This window comes from Phyllopteryx taeniolatus, chromosome 16, assembly GCF_024500385.1.
Source record: "Phyllopteryx taeniolatus isolate TA_2022b chromosome 16, UOR_Ptae_1.2, whole genome shotgun sequence".
Taxonomy (NCBI): domain Eukaryota; kingdom Metazoa; phylum Chordata; class Actinopteri; order Syngnathiformes; family Syngnathidae; genus Phyllopteryx; species Phyllopteryx taeniolatus.
The window spans coordinates 2,703,416-2,708,382 of NC_084517.1; positions in this window are offsets into that span (position 1 = coordinate 2,703,416).

Consider the following 4,967-nt stretch of genomic DNA (forward strand, 5'->3'; position numbering starts at 1 on the left):
ATGTCATCTGCAAACATCATGGTCCACGGGGATTCCAGTCTAACCTCATCTGTCAGCCTATCCATCACCACTGCAAAAAGGAAGGGGCTCAGGGCTGATCCCTGATGCAGTCCCACGTCCACCTTAAATTCTTCTGTCACACCGACAGCACACCTCACCGCTGTTCTGCTGCCCTCGTACATGTCCTGTATTATTCTAACATACTTCTCTGCCACTCCAGACTTCCGCATGCAGTACCACAGTTCCTCTCTGGGTACTCTGTCATAGGCTTTCTCTAGATCTACAAAGACACAATGTAGCTCTTTCTGACCTTCTCTGTACTTTTCCATCAACATCCTCAAGGCAAATAATGCATCTGTGGTACTCTTTCTAGGCATGAAACCATACTGTTGCTCGCAAATACTCACTTCTGTCCTGAGTCTAGCCTCCACTACTCTTTCCCATAACTTCATTGTGTGGCTCATCAACTTTATTCCTCTATAGTTGCCACAGCTCTGCACATCACCTTTGTTCTTAAAAATGGGCACCAGTACACTTTTCCTCCATTCCTCAGGCATCTTCTCACGCACTAGAATTCTATTGAACAAGCTGGTCAAAAACTCCACAGCCACCTCTCCTAGATGCTTCCATACCTCCACAGGAATGTCATCAGGACCAACTGCCTTTCCATTTTTCATTCTCTTTAATGCCTTTCTAACTTCCCCCTTACTAATCATTGCCACTTCCTGGTCCACCACACTTGCCTCTTCTACTCTCCCTTCTCTATCATTTTCCTCATTCATCAACTCCTCGAAGTATTCTTTCCATCTACCTAGCACACTGCTGGCACCAGTCAACATATTTCCATCTCTATCCTTAATCACCCTAACCTGCTGCACATCCTTCCCATCTCTATCCCTCTGTCTGGCCAGCCTGTATAGATCCTTTTCTCCTTCTTCAGTGTTCAACCTGCCATACATGTCATCATATACCTCTTGTTTTGCCTTTGCCACCTCTACCTTTGCCCTGTGTCGCATCTCAATGTATTCCTTTCGCCTCTCCTCGGTCCTCTCAGTGTCCCACTTCTTCTTAGCTAACCGTTTTCCTTGTATGATTTCCTGTACTGTGAGGTTCCACCACCAAGTCTCCTTCTCTCCTTTCCTGCCAGAAGATACACCAAGTACTCTCCTGCCTGCTTCTCTGATCACCTTGGCTGCAGTGGTCCAGTCTTCTGGAAGCTCTTCCCGTCCACCGAGAGCCTGTATCACCTCTTCCCGAAAAGCTGCACAACACTCGTCCTGTCTCAGCTTCCACCACATGGTTCTCTTCTCTGCCTTTGTCTTCCTAATTTTCCTCCCCACCACCAGAGTCATCTTACACACCACCATCCTATGCTGTCTAGCCACACTCTCCCCTACCACTACCTTACAGTTGGTAACCTCCTTCAGATTACATCGTCTGCACAAGATGTAATCCACCTGTGTGCTTCTACCTCCGCTCTTGTAGGTCACCCTCTGTTCGTGCCTCTTCTGGAAAAAAGTGTTCACTACAGCCATTTGCATCCTTGTTGCAAAGTCTACCACCATCTGTCCCTCCAAGTTCCTTTCCTGGATACCGTACTTACCCATCACTGTACCCGGTTTTAATTGTATTTTTATTGTATTTTCCTTTTTTTAATGTTTATAACCTTTGTTTTTAAATGCTTTTAATCATGTAAAACATATTGAGTTACCTTGTGTATGAAATGCGCTATATCAATAAATTTGCTTTGCTTTGCTTTTTTTCACAACAGTACAAGGAGTAACGATTCAATTGTGACTCACTAGTCATTCGGTAGTCATTTGTTACAGTCAAGGCAAATCGTGATTGGGGATTTAGAGTTGAGAGTCCAAGCGCTACTATTGCAGCCCTATGGGGGGCACAAGTCAGTGCAAACTGTAGGCCGGTCCCAAGCCCGGATAAATGCAGAGGGTTGCGTCAGGAAGGGCATCCGGCTTAAAACCTTGCCAAACAAATATGAGCGTTCATCCAAAGAATTCCATACCGGATCGGTCGTGGCCCGGGTTAACAACGTCCGCCACCGGCGCCGTCAACCTGCAGGGCGCTGTTGGAAATTCAGCTACTGTGGGTCGAAGTCGAAGTCAAAGAAGAAGAAGAAGAGGTGGAAAGCGGGTTCTTCGGCAGAAAGAGAAGAGGAAAACACAGAGCCTAGAACTGAATGTGGGGACTTTGAATGTTGGGACTATGACAGGAAAATCTCGGGAGTTGGTTGACATGATGATTAGGAGACAGGTTGATATAGTGTGTGTCCAGGAGACCAGGTGGAAAGGCAGTAAGGCTAGAAGTTTAGGGGGAGGGTTTAAATTATTTTACCATGGTGTAGATGGGAAGAGAAATGGAGTCGGGGTTATTTTAAAAGAAGAGTTGGCTAAGAATGTCTTGGAGGTGAAAAGAGTATCAGATCGAGTGATGAGGCTGAAATTTGAAATTGAGGGTGTTATGTGTAATGTGATTAGTGGCTATGCCCCACAGGTAGGATGTGACCTAGAGGTGAAAGAGAAATTCTGGAAGGAGCTAGATGGTGAAGGTAATAAGGGCAATGAAGAAGTGATGGGTAAGTACGGTATCCAGGAAAGGAACTTGGAGGGACAGATGGTGGTAGACTTTGCAACAAGGATGCAAATGGCTGTAGTGAACACTTTTTTCCAGAAGAGGCACGAACAGAGGGTGACCTACAAGAGCGGAGGTAGAAGCACAAAGGTGGATTACATCTTGTGCAGACGATGTAATCTGAAGGAGGTTACCAACTGTAAGGTAGTGGTAGGGGAGAGTGTGGCTAGACAGCATAGGATGGTGGTGTGTAAGATGACTCTGGTGGTGGGGAGGAAAATTAGGAAGACAAAGGCAGAGAAGAGAACCATGTGGTGTAAGCTGAGACAGGACGAGTGTTGTGCAGCTTTTCGGGAAGAGGTGATACAGGCTCTCGGTGGACGGGAAGAGCTTCCAGAAGACTGGACCACTGCAGCCAAGGTGATCAGAGAAGCAGGCAGGAGAGTACTTGGTGTATCTTCTGGCAGGAAAGGAGAGAAGGAGACTTGGTGGTGGAACCTCACAGTACAGGAAATCATACAAGGAAAACGGTTAGCTAAAAAGAAGTGGGACACTGAGAGGACCGAGGAGAGGCGAAAGGAATACATTGAGATGCGACACAGGGCAAAGGTAGAGGTGGCAATGGCAAAACAAGAGGCATATGATGACATGTATGGCAGGTTGGACACTAAAGAAGGAGAAAAGGATCTATACAGGCTGGCCAGACAGAGGGATGGAGATGGGAAGGATGTGCAGCAGGTTAGGGTGATTAAGGATAGAGATGGAAATATGTTGACTGGTGCCAGCAGTGTGCTTGGTAGATGGAAAGAATACTTCGAGGAGTTGATGAATGAGGAAAATGATAGAGAAGGGAGAGTAGAAGAGGCAAGTGTGGTGGACCAGGAAGTGGCAATGATTAGTAAGGGGGAAGTTAGAAAGGCATTAAAGAGAATGAAAAATGGAAAGGCAGTTGGTCCTGATGACATTCCTGTGGAGGTATGGAAGCATCTAGGAGAGGTGGCTGTGGAGTTTTTGACCAGCTTGTTCAATAGAATTCTAGTGCGTGAGAAGATGCCTGAGGAATGGAGGAAAAGTGTACTGGTGCCCATTTTTAAGAACAAAGGTGATGTGCAGAGCTGTGGCAACTATAGAGGAATAAAGTTGATGAGCCACACAATGAAGTTATGGGAAAGAGTAGTGGAGGCTAGACTCAGGACAGAAGTGAGTATTTGCGAGCAACAGTATGGTTTCATGCCTAGAAAGAGTACCACAGATGCATTATTTGCCTTGAGGATGTTGATGGAAAAGTACAGAGAAGGTCAGAAGGAGCTACATTGTGTCTTTGTAGATCTAGAGAAAGCCTATGACAGAGTACCCAGAGAGGAACTGTGGTACTGCATGCGGAAGTCTGGAGTGGCAGAGAAGTATGTTAGAATAATACAGGACATGTACGAGGGCAGCAGAACAGCGGTGAGGTGTGCTGTCGGTGTGACAGAAGAATTTAAGGTGGACGTGGGACTGCATCAGGGATCAGCCCTGAGCCCCTTCCTTTTTGCAGTGGTGATGGATAGGCTGACAGATGAGGTTAGACTGGAATCCCCGTGGACCATGATGTTTGCAGATGACATTGTGATCTGCAGTGAAAGCAGGGAGCAGCTGGTGGAACAGTTAGAAAGATGGAGGCATGCACTGGAAAGAAGAGGAATGAAGATTAGCCGAAGTAAAACAGAATATATGTGCATGAATGAGAGGGGTGGTGGGGGAAGAATGAGGCTACAGGGAGAAGAGATGGCAAGGGTAGAGGACTTTAAATACTTGGGGTCAACCGTCCAGAGCAATGGTGAGTGTGGTCAGGAAGTGAAGAAACGGGTCCAAGCAGGTTGGAACGGGTGGAGGAAGGTGTCAGGTGTGTTATGTGACAGAAGAGTCTCTGCTAGGATGAAGGGCAAAGTTTATAAAACAGTGGTGAGGCCAGCCATGATGTATGGATTAGAGACAGTGGCACTGAAGAGAAAACAGGAAGCAGAGCTGGAGGTGGCGGAAATGAAGATGTTGAGGTTCGCTCTCGGAGTGACCAGGTTGGATAAAATTAGAAATGAGCTCATCAGAGGGACAGCCAAGGTTCGATGTTTTGGAGACAAAGTTAGAGAGAGCAGACTTCAATGGTTTGGACACGTCCAGAGGAGAGAGAGTGAGTATATTGGTAGAAGGATGATGAGGATGGAGCTGCCAGGCAAGAGAGCTAGAGGAAGACCAAAGAGAAGGTTGATGGATGTCGTGAGGGAAGACATGATGGCAGTTGGTGTTCGAGAGGAGGATGCAGGAGATAGGCTCTCATGGAAAAGGATGACGCGCTGTGGCGACCCCTAACGGGACAAGCCGAAAGGAAAAGAAGAAGA